The sequence below is a fragment of the Oncorhynchus gorbuscha genome, unplaced genomic scaffold (assembly GCF_021184085.1).
Source record: "Oncorhynchus gorbuscha isolate QuinsamMale2020 ecotype Even-year unplaced genomic scaffold, OgorEven_v1.0 Un_scaffold_1241, whole genome shotgun sequence".
NCBI lineage: Eukaryota > Metazoa > Chordata > Actinopteri > Salmoniformes > Salmonidae > Oncorhynchus > Oncorhynchus gorbuscha.
The window spans coordinates 97501-115506 of record NW_025746076.1 but is presented as its reverse complement, the minus strand read 5'-3'; the positions used below and the strand labels follow the sequence as shown (position 1 = coordinate 115506).

Sequence of the window (18006 nt, the reverse complement as noted above, 5' to 3'; positions counted from 1 at the left end):
CCTTCATATTTCACCGTGGGTATGAGGTGCCTCTCCTTGTATGCATCTCTGTTTCGACGCCAAACATGCCGATGCTGTATCTGACCAAAGCGTTCAATTTTGGTCTCACCAGAGCACCTTCTTCCAGTGGCTTTGAACATCCCATGGAGCACCATTAAATATATATATATATATTTTTTTTTAAATGGCACCATAACAAACCTGCCAAGAGAAGGCTGCTCACCAAAACTCATGGACCAAGAAAGTAGGGCATTAATCAGAGAAGCAACAAAGAGACCAGAGATAATCCTGGAGGATCTGCAAAGCTCCACATCAGAGATTGTAGTATCTGTCCATGGGACCACTTTAAGCTGTACACTACACAAAGCTGGGCTTTATGGAAGAGTGGCCAGAAAAAAGCCATTGCTTAAAGAAAAAAATTAGCAAAGAAGTTTGGTGTTCACCAACAGGCATGTGGGAGATTCCCCAAACATATGGAAGAAGGTACTCTGGTCAGATGAGACTAAAATTGAGCTATTTGGCCATCTAAGAAAACACTACGTCTGGCGCAAACCCAACACCTCTCATCACCCTGAGAATACCATCCCCACACAGTGAAGCATGGTGGTGGCAGCAGCATCATGCTGTGGGGATGTTTTTCATCTGCAGGGACTGGGAAACTAGTCAGAATTGAATGAATGATGGATGGCGCTGAATCCAAGGAAATTCTTGACGGAAACCGGTTTCAGTCTTCCAGAGATTTGAGACTGGCAGGACAATGACCCTAAGCATACTACTAAATCGACTCTCTAGTGGTTTAAGGGGAAACATTTAAATGTCTTGGAATGGCCTAGTCAAAGCCCAGACCTCAATCCAATTGAGAATCTGTGATATGTGTTAAAGATTGCGAAACCCATCCAACTTGAAGGAGCTGGAGCAGTTTTGCCTTGAAGAACGGGCAAAAATCCCAGTGGCTGGATGTGCCAAGCTTATAGAGACAGACCCCAAGAGACTTGCAGCTGTAATTGCTGCAAAACGTGGCTCTACAAAGTACTGACTTTGGGAGGGTGAATAGGTCCTTCTGTAGCTCAGTTGGTAGAGCATGGCGCTTGTAACGCCAGGGTAGTGGGTTCGATCCCCGGGACCACCCATACGTAGAATGTATGCACACATGACTGTAAGTCGCTTTGGATAAAAGCGTCTGCTAAATGGCATATATTATTATTATTATTAATAGTTATGCTCTAAATTTCTGTTTTTTTTGTCTTATATCTTGTTTGTCTCCCAATAAGAAAAAAAAATGTTGCATCTTCAAAGCGGTAGGCATGTTGTGTAAATCAAATGACACAAATCCCCCTAAAAAAAAAAACATTTTAATTCCAGGCTTGTAAAGGCAACGAAATAGGAAAAATGCCAAGGGTGTGAATACTTTCGCAAGCCACTGTATGACGTCAGACACCAACACAGACGAAGAACCAACATCTGTGACATTTTTTCTAAAATTATATTGCACTTATAAACAGATACTGTGGTTTGGACATAAAATACCAGTAACCTGACTTATAATACCAGTAATCTGATTTATAATACCAGTAATCTGATTTATAATACCAGTAACCTGACTTATAATACCAGTAACCTGACTTATAATACCAGTAATCTGATTTATAATACCAGTAACCTGACTTATAATACCAGTAACCTGATTTATAATACCAGTAACCTGACTTGAAATACCAGTAATCTGATTTATAATACCGGTAATCTGACTTGAAATACCAGTAATCTGATTTATAATACCGGTAATCTGATTTATAATACCAGTAATCTGACTTATAATACCAGTAACCTGACTTATAATACCAGTAATCTGATTTATAATACCAGTAACCTGACTTATAATACCAGTAACCTGACTTATAATACCAGTAACCTGACTTATAATACCAGTAACCTGACTTATAATACCAGTAATCTGATTTATAATACCAGTAACCTGACTTATAATACCAGTAATCTGATTTATAATACCAGTAACCTGACTTATAATACCAGTAACCTGACTTATAATACCAGTAACCTGATTTATAATACCAGTAACCTGATTTATAATACCAGTAACCTGACTTATAATACCAGTAACCTGATTTATAATACCAGTAATCTGATTTATAATACCAGTAACCTGACTTATAATACCAGTAACCTGACTTATAATACCAGTAATCTGATTTATAATACCAGTAACCTGACTTATAATACCAGTAATCTGATTTATAATACCAGTAACCTGACTTATAATACCAGTAATCTGATTTATAATACCAGTAACCTGACTTATAATACCAGTAATCTGATTTATAATACCAGTAACCTGACTTATAATACCAGTAATCTGATTTATAATACCAGTAACCTGACTTATAATACCAGTAATCTGATTTATAATACCAGTAACCTGACTTATAATACCAGTAATCTGATTTATAATACCGGTAATCTGACTTGAAATACCAGTAACCTGACTTGAAATACCAGTAACCTGACTTGAAATACCAGTAACCTGACTTGAAATACCAGTAACCTGACTTGAAATACCAGTAACCTGACTTGAAATACTCATACTGAGTTTGAGTAAATGTTATATTTTTAAAGGGACAGTGCACCTTAACGTTTCTATACAGAAACCCAAAGCCTGAAACCCCAAGCAGCCATGCAGATGTAGAAGCACTGAGTAGCTAATCTGGATGGACCGCTATGCTGTAGCTTACTTCAATAGCTCCATGATGCGTAACCAGCCATGCAGATGATGAATGAATAAAAGTGGTACTGTACCCGAATTGTGGTCTCCAGGCTGGCAGAACCGTTGAGGGGCACACCAGCATATCGACAGGACGCTGAAGAGGGTAACAACGGTTAAGGACGTCTTATATTCCGTTGTGTCCATAGTGATGTGGCAGGCTTGGTACGGAGTGGAGCAGGTCTGCTATACACTCTGTAATTACACTACCACAGATTCAATCTCTCTCTCTCTCTCTCTCTCTCTCTCTCTCTCTCTCTCTCTCTCTCTCTGTCTCTCTGTCTCTCTGTCTCTCTGTCTCTCTGTCTCTCTGTCTCTCTCTCTATGTCTCTCTCCCAGTCTCTCTCCCTCTCCTCTCTCTCTCCCAGTCTCTCTCCCTCTCCTCTCTCTCTCCTACCTTCCACAGTTGAAAACGTATTCTCTCTCTCCCCCTCTCTCTCCCTCTCCTCTCTCTCTCCGTCTCTCTCCCAGTCTCTCTCCCTCTCCTCTCTCTCTCCTACCTCCCACAGTTGAAAAACGTTTTCTCCTCTCCCTGTCTGTATCCTTGAACCCCCACAGCCAGGAAAATCAGGAGAATACTCTTCCAGTAGATCATATTACAGAAGACATCCAGGGTGTGTGTGTGTGTGTGTGTGTTGGCAGGAAGACAAAAGAGGAACATGTCCTGCCGTGTGTGTTGAACTTGTGGATTAAATGTAAAGACCTCTTGGTTTATAGTTTGTGACGTCAGAGAGAAGAGTCTCCTATTACTGGAAGCTGTCTGAGGAATTTCAGGTCTGTGTTTGTGTGTGTGTGTGTGCATGGTGTGTGTGTGTGTGTGTGTGTGTGTGTGTGTGTGTGTGTGTGTGTGTGTGTGTGTGTGTGTGTGTGTGTGTGTGTGTGTGTGTGTGTGTGTGTGTGTGTGTGTGTGTGTGTGTGTGTGTGTGTGTGTGTTGGCGGGAAGACAAAAGAGGAACATGTCCTGCCGTGTGTGTTGAACTTGTGGATTAAATGTAAAGACCTCTTGGTTTATAGTTTGTGACTTCAGAGAGAAGAGTCTCCTATTACTGGAAGCTGTCTGAGGAATTTCAGGTCTGTGTTTGTGTGTGTGTGTGTGCATGGTGTGTGTGTGTGTGTCTCAAGAGTCTTGGCAGTGTATTTAGTGCCAGAGAGGTTGTCCAGGAGACAGCGAAACTTAAAATGGAAAGCCACAATGACAGTCTGTCCCTGCATCCCCCAATGCCAGTACCAGCCAGGTTCAATAAAATATTAAATAAAAACTAACTTTTAGCCTCTTTGTTTTTCATGTTACTTACAACCTCATGCTAATCGCATTAGCCCACGTTAGCTCAATCTCATGCTAATCGCATTAGCCTACGTTAGCTCAACCTCATGCTAATCGCATTAGCCCACGTTAGCTCAACCTCATGCTAATCGCATTAGCCTACGTTAGCTCAACCTCATGCTAATCGCATTAGCCTACGTTAGCTCAACCTCATGCTAATCGCATTAGCCCACGTTAGCTCAACCTCATGCTAATCGCATTAGCCCACGTTAGCTCAACCTCATGCTAATCGCATTAGCCTACGTTAGCTCAACCTCATGCTAATCGCATTAGCCCACGTTAGCTCAACCTCATGCTAATCGCATTAGCCCACGTTAGCTCAACCTCATGCTAATCGCATTAGCCCACGTTAGCTCAACCTCATGCTAATCGCATTAGCCTACGTTAGCTCAACCTCATGCTAATCGCATTAGCCTACGTTAGCTCAACCTCATGCTAATCGCATTAGCCTACGTTAGCTCAACCCTCCCGAAGAAGTTTTAAACACTCGGTATTTAATGACTAAAACTTAAATCTATGTTTACTTTCACTTCACACATAAACGTTCATCCTCCCTCCCCCATCTGAAACGTTTGACTCTGAAGTGGAACCGTGATACCTTGTTGGTCTAATAAAGTGCACTACTTTAGACCACAGGGCCCATAGGGAATAGGGTGCACTACTTTAGACCACAGGGCCCATAGGGAATAGGGTGCACTACTTTAGACCACAGGGCCCATAGGGAATAGGATGCACTACTTTAGACCAGGGCCCATAGGGAATAGGGTGCACTACTTTAGACCACAGGGCCCATAGGGAATATGATGCACTACTTTAGACCACAGGGCCCATAGGGAATAGGGTGCACTACTTTAGACCACAGGCCCCATAGAGAATATGATGCACTACTTTAGACCACAGGCCCCATAGAGAATATGATGCACTACTTTAGACCACAGGGCCCATAGGGAATAGGGTGCACTACTTTAGACCACAGGCCCCATAGAGAATATGATGTACTACTTTAGACCACAGGCCCCATAGAGAATATGATGCACTACTTTAGACCACAGGGCCCATAGGGAATAGGGTGCACTACTTTAGACCACAGGCCCCATAGAGAATATGATGCACTACTTTAGACCACAGGGCCCATAGGGAATAGGGTGCACTACTTTAGACCACAGGGCCCATAGAGAATATGATGCACTACTTTAGACCACAGGGCCCATAGGGAATAGGGTGCACTACTTTAGACCACAGGGCCCATAGAGAATAGGGTTTATTGTTCCATTTGGGATGCAGATTTAGTCATCGCAAAATAACATTTAATTATTTGACATTTTTACAGTTAATAAATAACTTACAAACAATTGAAACTATTTTAGAATCATGTCTTTAAAGTTCACTTTGACTTCAAACACACAAACTCACTGTCAATTCATCTCAATGTAAAACAGACTAGTGAAAACAGCTCTGAAGACCCTCTATAAAACAGGCTAGTGAAGACATCTCTGAAGACCCTCTATAAAACAGGCTAGTGAAGACATCTCTGAAGACCCTCTATAAAACAGGCTAGTGAAAACAGCTCTGAAGACCCTCTATATAACAGACTAGTGAACACATCTCTGAAGACCCTCTATAAAACAGGCTAGTGAAAACATCTCTGAAGACCCTCTATATAACAGACTAGTGAAGACATCTCTGAAGACCCTCTATAAAACAGGCTAGTGAACACATCTCTGAAGACCCTCTATAAAACAGGCTAGTGAAAACATCTCTGAGGACCCTCTCCTCTATAAAACAGGCTAGTCAACACATCTCTGAAGACCCTCTATAAAACAGGCTAGTGAAGACATCTCTGAAGACCCTCTATAAAACAGGCTAGTGAAAACATCTCTGAGGACCCTCTCCTCTATATAACAGGCTAGTGAAGACATCTCTGAAGACCCTCTCCTCTATAAAACAGGCTAGTGAAAACATCTCTGAGGACCCTCTCCTCTATAAAACAGGCTAGTGAAGACATCTCTGAAGACCCTCTCCTCTATAAAACAGGCTAGTGAAAACATCTCTGAAGACCCTCTCCTCTATAAAACAGGCTAGTGAAAACATCTCTGAGGACCCTCTCCTCTATAAAACAGGCTAGTGAAAACATCTCTGAAGACCCTCTCCTCTATAAAACAGGCTAGTGAAAACATCTCTGAGGACCCTCTCCTCTATAAAACAGGCTAGTGAAGACATCTCTGAGGACCCTCTCCTCTATAAAACAGGCTAGTGAAGACATCTCTGAGGACCCTCTCCTCTATAAAACAGGCTAGTGAAAACATCTCTGAAGACCCTCTATATAACAGACTAGTGAAAACATCTCTGAAGACCCTCTGTAAAACAGGCTAGTGAAGACATCTCTGAGGACCCTCTATAAAACAGGCTAGTGAAGACATCTCTGAAGACCCTCTGTAAAACAGACTAGTGAACACATCTCTGAAGACCCTCTATAAAACAGGCTAGTGAAAACAGCTCTGAAGACCCTCTATAAAACAGGCTAGTGAACACATCTGAAGACCCTCTATGAAACAGACTAGTGAACACATCTGAAGACCCTCTATAAAACAGACTAGTGAACACATCTCTGAAGACCCTCTATAAAACAGGCTAGTGAAAACATCTCTGAGGACCCTCTCCTCTATAAAACAGGCTAGTGAAAACATCTCTGAGGACCCTCTATGAAACAGGCTAGTGAAGACATCTCTGAAGACCCTCTATATAACAGACTAGTGAAAACATCTCTGAAGACCCTCTATGAAACAGGCTAGTGAAGACATCTCTGAGGACCCTCTCCTCTATATAACAGGCTAGTGAAGACATCTCTGAAGACCCTCTATAAAACAGACTAGTGAAAACATCTCTGAGGACCCTCTCCTCTATAAAACAGGCTAGTGAAAACATCTCTGAAGACCCTCTCCTCTATATAACAGGCTAGTGAAAACATCTCTGAAGACCCTCTCCTCTATAAAACAGGCTAGTGAAAACATCTCTGAAGACCCTCTATGAAACAGGCTAGTGAACACATCTGAAGACCCTCTGTAAAACAGGCTAGTGAAAACATCTCTGAAGACCCTCTATAAAACAGGCTAGTGAAAACATCTCTGAAGACCCTCTATAAAACAGGCTAATGGAACAGAGCCACTGTTGCCAGGAATGTGAGGTATGTTACTCAGGGAGCCTTCTGAGGTATGGAGGGATACCTTAAGGACACACACACACTCACCGAACACACACACCGAGCACACTCACCGAACACACACACACACACTCACCGAACACACACACACACACACACACACACACACACACACACACACACACACACACACACACACACACACACACACACACACACACACACACACACACACACACACACGAGAACACACATATACACACAAAGACACACAAAGACACACACAACACTCACACATACACACACTCAGAACACACACACACACACAAAAAACACAACACACTCACGTGCGTGCACACACACACACACACACACACACACTCCGAGTTGGTACGCACAATTCCTCCACCGTGGGGGAAAACACAAGGGACTTCAGACTGTAGAAATAGGCTCAGACTGTAGAAAGTGTTGTGACTGTAGAAAGTGTTGTGACTGTAGAAAGTGTTGTGACTGTAGAAAGTGTTGGTATGAACGTCCTGCTTGCCTCTAGGAAGAGCAACACCCCGTGGAGTAAAAGAGGTATGTGACTGTAGGTAAAGAGGTATAGAGGTATGTGACTGTAGGTGGAGGTATGTGACTGTAGGTGGAGATATAGAGGTATGTGACTGTAGGTGGAGGTATAGAGGTATGTGACTGTAGGTGGAGGTATAGAGGTATGTGACTGTAGGTGGAGGTATAGAGGTATGTGACTGTAGGTGGAGGTATGTGACTGTAGGTGGAGGTATAGAGGTATGTGACTGTAGGTGGAGGTATAGAGGTATGTGACTGTAGGTGGAGGTATAGAGGTATGTGACTGTAGGTGGAGGTATAGAGGTATGTGACTGTAGGTGGAGGTATAGAGGTATGTGACTGTAGGTGGAGGTATGTGACCACTCTAACCCCTCTGCACTCTAACCCCTGCACTCTGACCCCTGCACTCTGACCCCCTGCACTCTAACCCCTGCACTCTAACCCCTGCACTCTAACCCCTGCACTCTAACCCCCTGCACTCTAACCCCTACACTCTAACCCCTACACTCTTAACCCTCTACACTCTAACCACCTACACTTTAACCCTCTTCTCTCTAAACCCCCTACACTCTAACCCTCTACCCCCTTAACCCTCTACATCTGCCACGTCAGGAGGCCAGTCCACAGATATGGTAAACACTCCCACCTAGTGGCCAGCGCTGGAACTATAGGCTGCATTTAATTTGACAGCGACACTTCTCCGGTTTGACCGCTAGATGGCGCCACACTCGTCGTTTTGTCAATTGGAAAATCTCAATTGCGTTTCCTCGCATTCTCTCTCCTAGCCTCCTTCTCAAAACCCATTGGAGTAGAAGGTCAGCGGTGATGAACAGAGGGCTCCCAAGTGGCTAAGGCACTGCATCTCTAAGGCACTGCATCTCAGCGCAAGAGGCGTCACTACAGTCCCTGGTTCGATTCTAGGCTGTATCTTATCCGGCTGTGATCCGGCTGAGTCCCACAGGGTGGTGCACAATTGGCCCAGCGTTGTCCGGGGGGTAGGCTGTCATTGTAAACAAGAATTTGTTTCTCAACTGACTTGCCTAGTTAAATAAAGGTTACATTTTCTTTTTAAATACTGTGATCTTATTCAATGGGTTTTAAAAATGGAAGCGAAGAGAGAGGTTGGAAAGGAACAAGGAACAGCAATTGAGATTAAGATGAACTTTTTATTTTATTTTTTAAACTATTTTTGAATAGATTTTCAGTTGGTGAGAGACTCACCACAATGAGATCAGGATTTAAAATAAAATTAAAATGTATCTACTCATCTACAAGAGATATTTTTGAAACACATTCCAAGACATAGAGACAGGGTGTCTCTTTATGAGGCGGTTAGACCCACCACCCTAGAGTAGACTAGAGTACACACACACACACACACACACACCACCCTAGAGTAGACTAGAGTACACACACACACACCACCCTAGAGTAGACTAGAGTACACACACACACACACACCACCCTAGAGTAGACTAGAGTACACATACACCACCCTAGAGTAGACTAGAGTACACATACACCACCCTAGAGTAGACTAGAGTACACACACACACACCACCCTAGAGTAGACTAGAGTACACACACACACACACCACCCTAGAGTAGACTAGAGTACACACACACACACCACCCTAGAGTAGACTAGAGTACACACACACCACCCTAGAGTAGACTAGAGTACACACACACACCACCCTAGAGTAGACTAGAGTACACACACACACACACACACACACACACACACACACACACACCACCCTAGAGTAGACTAGAGTACACACACACACCACCCTAGAGTAGACTAGAGTACACACACACACACACCACCCTAGAGTAGACTAGAGTACACACACACACACACCACCCTAGAGTAGACTAGAGTACACACACACACACACACCACCCTAGAGTAGACTAGAGTACACACACACACCACCCTAGAGTAGACTAGAGTACACACACACACACACACACACACACACACACACACGACTTAAATGTAAATGTAAATGTAGACTAGAGTACACACACACACCACCCGAGAGTAGACTAGAGTACACACACACACACACACACACACACACACACACACACACACACACACACCACCCTAGAGTAGACTAGAGTACACACACACACACACACACCACCCTAGAGTAGACTAGAGTACACACACACACACCACCCTAGAGTAGACTAGAGTACACACACACACACCACCCTAGAGTAGACTAGAGTACACACACACACACCACCCTAGAGTAGACTAGAGTACACACACACACACCACCCTAGAGTAGACTAGAGTACACACACACACCACCCTAGAGTAGACTAGAGTACACACACACACACCACCCTAGAGTAGACTAGAGTACACACACACACCACCCTAGAGTAGACTAGAGTACACACACACACACACACCACCCTAGAGTAGACTAGAGTACACACACACACCACCCTAGAGTAGACTAGAGTACACATACACACACACACACACCACCCTAGAGTAGACTAGAGTACACATACACCACCCTAGAGTAGACTAGAGTACACACACACACACCACCCTAGAGTAGACTAGAGTACACACACACACCACCCGAGAGTAGACTAGAGTACACATATACACACACACCACCCTAGAGTAGACTAGAGTACACACACACCACCCGAGAGTAGACTAGAGTACACACACACTAGAGTCACCTGGTGTAGTGCTATGAGAATATGTCTTGGCAAGAAAATCACAGACACTAAAACGATATGGTCAGCGGGACACACACACACACACACACACACACACACACACACACACACACACACACACACACACACACACACACACACACACACACACACACACACACACACACACGTCAGTGGAGGCTGCTGAGTCTCATAATACTGGCTGGAACAGAGAGAATGTTATCACCTTGCAACCATGTGTTGGCTCCACCCATCCCTCTCCAGCAGTTACCAGACCTCCACAAGTAAGTCTCTCTCTCTCTCTCTCTCTCTCTTTCTTTCTTGGCAGACCTTTTCTCAAGCTAAACAAACCAAAGACTTTGCACTGAAGTCTTAACACACACACACACCTACTTCGACAGTTCAACAGGGGCAGAGGAGCAGACTTAAGATCAGGTGTGTGTGTGTGTGTGTGTGTGTGTGTGTGTGTGTGTGTGTGTGTGTGTGTGTGTGTGTGTGTGTGTGTGTGTGTGTGTGTGTGTGTGTGTGTGTGTGTGTGTGTGTGTGTGTGTGTGTGTGTGTGTGTGTGACCAAACAAGTCTCTTGCACAGTTGAACTAAAGGGCATCTACAACTGAACTAAAAGGGGTCTACATTTTTTTTGTGTGATTTTTCCCCAGACCTCAAAACCTGTTGTGGTTTAAACAACAAGAGCTGTGGACTTTAAACCTCCAATTACGTTGTTTTACTGTTTTAAAAAAATGTGACTTTTGAGAGCGGAAACTTGTGCTTCCAGAGGCAGTTTGGAAATGAGGTAGTGAGTGTTGCAACCGAAGATAGATGATTTCTACAGCACCCCGGCAGTCCCGTTCTGTGAGCATTGTGTGGCCTGCCACTTCTCGGCTGAGCCGTTGTTGCTCCTAGACGTTTCCAGTCCACCAGTAACTAGGTTTCCATTCAGTCCACCAGTAGTCCATTCAGTCCACCAGTAACTAGGTTTCCATTCAGTCCACCAGTAGTCCATTCAGTCCACCAGTAGCTGGTTTCCATTCAGTCCAACAGTAGTCCATTCAGTCCACCAGTAGCTGGGTTTCCATTCAGTCCACCAGTAGCTAGGTTTCCATTCAGTCCACCAGTAACTAGGTTTCCATTCAGTCCACCAGTAGCTAGGTTTCCATTCAGTCCACCAGTAACTAGGTTTCCATTCAGTCCACCAGTAGCTGGTTTCCATTCAGTCCACCAGTAGTCCATTCAGTCCACCAGTAGCTGGTTTCCATTCAGTCCACCAGTAGTCCATTCAGTCCACCAGTAGCTGGGTTTCCATTCAGTCCACCAGTAACTAGGTTTCCATTCAGTCCACCAGTAGTCCATTCAGTCCACCAGTAGCTAGGTTTCCATTCAGTCCACCAGTAGCTAGGTTTCCATTCAGTCCACCAGTAACTAGGTTTCCATTCAGTCCACCAGTAGTCCATTAATTCCACCAGTAGCTAGGTTTCCATCCAGTCCACCAGTAGCTGGGTTTCCATTCAGTCCACCAGTAGCTAGGTTTCCATTCAGTCCACCAGTAGCTGGGTTTCCATTCAGTCCACCAGTAGCTGGGTTTCCATTCAGTCCACCAGTAACTAGGTTTCCATTCAGTCCACCAGTAGTCCATTCAGTCCACCAGTAGCTAGGTTTCCATCCAGTCCACCAGTAGCTAGGTTTCCATTCAGTCCACCAGTAGCTAGGTTTCCATTCAGTCCACCAGTAGCTGGGTTTCCATCCAGTCCACCAGTAGCTGGGTTTCCATTCAGTCCACCAGTAGTCCATTCAGTCCACCAGTAGCTAGGTTTCCATCCAGTCCACCAGTAGCTAGGTTTCCATTCAGTCCACCAGTAGCTGGGTTTCCATTCAGTCCACCAGTAGCTGGGTTTCCATTCAGTCCACCAGTAGCTAGGTTTCCATTCAGTCCACCAGTAGCTAGGTTTCCATTCAGTCCACCAGTAACTAGGTTTCCATTCAGTCCACCAGTAGTCCATTCAGTCCACCAGTAGCTAGGTTTCCATCCAGTCCACCAGTAGCTGGGTTTCCATTCAGTCCACCAGTAGCTGGGTTTCCATTCAGTCCACCAGTAGCTGGGTTTCCATTCAGTCCACCAGTAGCTGGGTTTCCATTCAGTCCACCAGTAGTCCATTCAGTCCACCAGTAGCTGGTTTCCATTCAGTCCACCAGTAGCTGGGTTTCCATTCAGTCCACCAGTAGCTGGGTTTCCATTCAGTCCACCAGTAGCTGGGTTTCCATTCAGTCCACCAGTAGCTAGGTCTCCATTCAGTCTACCAGTAGCTGGGTTTCTATTCAGTCCACCAGTAGTCCATTCAGTCCACCAGTAGTCCATTCAGTCCACCAGTAACTAGGTTTCCATTCAGTCCACCAGTAGTCCATTCAGTCCACCAGTAGCTGGGTTTCCATCCAGTCCACCAGAATTTGTAAGTCGCTCTGGATAAGAGCGTCTGCTAAATGACTTAAATGTAAATGTAAATGTAGCTGGGTTTCTACTCAGTCCACCAGTAGCTGGGTTTCTCAGTCCACCAGTAGTCAGTCCACCAGTAGCTGGGTTTCCATTCATTCCACCAGTAGCTGGGTTTCTACTCAGTCCACCAGTAGTCCATTCAGTCCACCAGTAGTCCATTCAGTCCACCAGTAGCTGGGTTTCTACTCAGTCCACCAGTAGTCCATTCAGTCCACCAGTAGCTGGGTTTCTACTCAGTCCACCAGTAACTAGGTTTGCGGATAAACGGCTGTGTGTCGTGACATACTGCACATTATTTATGTAAATATCACAATGTAGGAATAAATCCGTCACTCGATTTTGAAACATGAACTTTATTTACTCATGTTTACATGAACATACATACAGTACAGCATAAAAAGGCCTAGCAACCGCCTAGCAACCAGGTTCAACTATGAGGTTTACGGGCAGAAGGGTCCTTTAAAGCACCTCCTCTATCTCCATCTCTCTCTGAAAGATGTCTAGCGTTTATAGTGAATGAATCCCACCCTAAACCCTACATAGTGCACTACTTTAGACCAGAGCCATATGGAACCCTATATAGTGCACTACTTTAGACCAGGGCCCTATTCCCTATATAGTACACTACTTTAGACCAGAGCCCTATTCCCTATGTAGTACACTACTTTATACCAGAGCCCTATTCCCTATGGAGTACACTACTTTAGACCAGAGCCCTATTCCCTATGTAGTACACTACTTTAGACCAGAGCCCTATTCCCTATGTAGTACACTACTTTAGACCAGAGCCCTATTCCCTATGTAGTACACTACTTTAGACCAGAGCCCTATTTCCTATGGAGTACACTACTTTAGACCAGAGCCCTATTCCCTATATAGTGCACTACTTTAGACCAGAGCCCTATTCCTTATATAGTACACTACTTTAGACCAGGGCCCTATTCCCTATATAGTACACTACTATAGGGCCCTATACCCTATATAGTGAACTACTAATGACCAGAGCCCTATTTCCTATATAGTGAACTACTAGTGACCAGAGCCCTATTCCCTACATAGTGCACTACTTTAGACCAGGGCCCTATTCCCTATATAGTGAACTACTAGTGACCAGAGCCCTATGGGAGAGTCCTATGGGTCCTGGTCCAAAGTAGTGCACTACATAAGGAATAGGGCTCTAGTTCACTATGTAGGGTCCTGGTCCAAAGTAGTGCACTACATAAGGAATAGGGCTCTAGTTCACTATGTAGGGTCCTAGTCCAAAGTAGTGCACTACATAAGGAATAGGGCTCGAGTTCACTATGTAGGGTCCTGGTCCAAAGTAGTGCACTACATAAGGAATAGGGCTCTAGTTCACTATGTAGGGTCCTAGTCCAAAGTAGTGCACTACATAAGGAATAGGGCTCTAGTTCACTATGTAGGGTCCTAGTCCAAAGTAGTGCACTACATAAGGAATAGGGAGCTAGTTCACTATGTAGGGTCCTGGTCCAAAGTAGTGCACTACATAAGGAATAGGGCTCTAGTTCACTATGTAGGGTCCTGGTCCAAAGTAGTGCACTACATAAGGAATAGGGCTCTAGTTCACTATGTAGGGTCCTAGTCCAAAGTAGTGCACTACATAAGGAATAGGGAGCTAGTTCACTATGTAGAGTCCTGGTCCAAAGTAGTGCACTACATAAGGAATACATTTGGGCATACATATATCCGAAATGACCTAGCAACCGCCTAGCAACCACCTAGCAACCAGGCTAAACTATTAGGTTGTTAGGCAACCAATGGGCTCTCGTGCCCTGGTTACAAGCACTATAGGTAGGGAACATAGTGTCCACTATAAGTAGGGATTATAGTGTCCACTATAAATAGGGATTATAGTGTCCACTATAAATAGGGATTATAGTGTCCACTATAAATAGGGATTATAGTGTCCACTATAGGTAGGGAATAAGCTGGCGGTACATCTGTAGTGAGTCCAGCCCAGTCACCACAGAGAACACAGTCAAAACGCATAACAACATTAAAACAGGGTCGTTCTGAATTCCAACTGAAGGCAGGTCAATTCATGTCCAAAATTGCAAAAAAGGCCATTTATTTTCAAACGACTTCTCAATAAACTGAAAAGTAAAAGCGATTTATTTAGTTTAAATTGAAATCACTTCCTGAATTGACTTTGACTACCTTTTTAATTGGAATTGACTCCCCCAACTCTGCAACAAAAAAAAACAATTAACTACATTTCCCTGGTCCATGACTCCGCCTCCTCACTGCATGACGACGTGGGGCTCTATGTGGAAAAGCAGCTCGTCGTCGCCGCGACGAACCTCCAGGAGGAGGGGCCCGTCGCCTAGCAACGCCCCCTGCAGCTCGTCGGTGGTCCTGAGTGGGCGGCCGTTCAGCTTGAGGATCACGTCACCGGCCTCTATCCCGCCCCTTTTGTAGAAAAACGAGAGGTTCTCATTGGTCGTCGGTTCCACATTGGTACAGTGATGGCTCAACCTTGCCCTTTGATAGGCTAGTGTGTGTGTCTGTGTGAAAACACCTACCTGTGTGTGTGTGTGTGTGTGTGTGTGTGTGTGTGTGTGTGTGTGTGTGTGTGTGTGTGTGTGTGTGTGTGTGTGTGTGTGTGAAACCTTTATCAGTGGTCCCAACACGTGGTATAAAATGTGATGTCAAACAGAGGGCACAACACAGCATGGATGACCCACGCACGCACGCACGCACGCACACACACACACACACACACACACACACACACACACACAGTGCAGTTTTTATCAGCGGTGTGACGGCATCAGTATTACGGGTGAGAGTAGGAAACAAAGTCTGCTCTGGCCTTGAGGACGACCCTTGCTGATTAGCTGAAGGAATGTGTTTCGTCTTGAGGAAGCTAAGCCGGCTAACGCTAGCTCATTACCTAGAGCTAGTTCATGGTGCTATCTCAGAACGCTAACTCAGAACGCTACCTGTGTCTGTATGTGTGTGTGTGTGTGTGTCTGTGTGAAAACACCTGTGTGTGTGTGTGTGTGTGTGTGTGTGTGTGTGTGTGTGTGTGTGTGTGTGTGTGTGTGTGTGTGTGTGTGTGTGTACACCTACCTGTGTCTGTATGTGTGTGTGTGTGTGTGTCTGTGTGAAAGCACCTACCTGTGTGTGTATGTGTGTGTCTGTGTGAAAACACCTACCTGTGTGTGTATGTGTGTGTGTGTGTGTGTCTGTGTGAAAACACCTACCTGTGTGTGTGTGTATGTGTGTGTGTGTGTGTGTGTGTGTGTGTGTGTGTGTGTGTGTGTGTGTGTGTGTGTGTGTGTGTGTGTGTGTGTGTGTGTGTGTGTGTGTGTGTGTATGTGTATGTGTAGGTGTGTGTGTGTATGTGTAGGTGTGTGTGTGTGTGTGTGTGTGTGAACACCTACCTGTGTGTGTGTGTGAACACCTACCTGTGTGTGTGTGTGTGTGTGTGTGTGTGTGTGTGTGAACACCTACCTGTGTGTCTGTGTGTCTGTGTGTCTGTGTGTCTGTGTGTGTGTGTGTGTGTGTGTGTGTGTGTGTGTGTGTGTGTGTGTGTGTGTACACCTACCTGTGTGTGTGTGTGTGTGTGTGTGTGTGTGTGTGTGTGTGTGTGTGTGTGTGTGTGTGTGTGTGTGTGTGTGTGTGTGTGTGTGTGTGTGTGTGTGTGTGTGTGTGTGTGTGTGTACACCTACCTGTGTGCGGGGGACTCAGGTATAACCCGATGGACCAACACTCCACTGGTGACATCATCAGGGAAGTCAGGATTCTGCCTCTTCATCTCCTCCACGAGACTACAGTATAAATATACATTAATTAGATTAAAGACCTCCTCTACCAGACTACAGTATAAATATACATTAATTAGATTACTCCTCTACCAGACTACAGTATAAATATACATTAATTAGATTACTCCTCTACCAGACTACAGTATAAATATATATTAATTAGATTACTCCTCTACCAGACTACAGTATAAATATACATTAATTAGATTACTCCTCTACCAGACTACAGTATAAATATACATTAATTAGATTACTCCTCTACCAGACTACAGTATAAATATACATTAATTAGATTACTCCTCTACCAGACTACAGTATAAATATACATTAATTAGATTACTCCTCTACCAGACTACAGTATATATATACATTAATTAGATTACTCCTCTACCAGACTAAAGGGGCTGAATAATTTTGCACGCCCAATTTTTCAGTTTTTGATTTGTTAAAAAAGTTTGAAATATAATATAAATGTCGTTCCACTTCATGATTGTGTCCCACTTGTTGTTGATTCTTCACAAAAAAATACAGTTTTATATCTTTATGTTTGAAGCCTGAAATGTGGCAAAAGGTCGCAAAGTTCAAGGGGGCCGAATACTTTCGCAAGGCATTGTACATATATGGGCCTGGAGAAATGGAACCACTGTCTCATCCATAGACAGAGGTATGGATGAGAGGCACTGACCGTCTAAAGATACTGCCTCATCCATAGACAGAGGTATGGATGAGAGGCACTGACCGTCTAAAGATACTGTCTCATCCATAGACAGAGGTATGGATGAGAGGCACTGACCGTCTAAAGATACTGCCTCATCCATAGACAGAGGTATGGATGAGAGGCACTGACCGTCTAAAGATACTGCCTCATCCATAGACAGAGGTATGGATGAGAGGCACTGACCGTCTAAAGATACTGCCTCATCCATAGACAGAGCTATGGATGAGAGGCACTGACCGTCTAAAGATACTGCCTCATCCATAGACAGAGGTATGGATGAGAGGCACTGACCGTCTAAAGATACTGCCTCATCCATAGACAGAGGTATGGATGAGAGGCACTGACCGTCTAAAGATACTGCCTCATCCATAGACAGAGGTATGGATGAGAGGCACTGACCGTCTAAAGATACTGCCACATCCATAGACAGAGGTATGGATGAGAGGCACTGGCCGTCTAAAGATA

General features: G+C 44.4%; 2 pseudogenes; both read right to left on the bottom strand.

The window, feature by feature from the left end:
• The window catches only part of LOC124021888, a 42638-nt pseudogene extending 39571 nt beyond the window's left edge, over positions 1–3067 (bottom strand).
• An 11528-nt stretch (positions 3068–14595) lies between these two features.
• Positions 14596–18006, bottom strand: part of LOC124021885 — a 40074-nt pseudogene continuing 36663 nt past the window's right edge.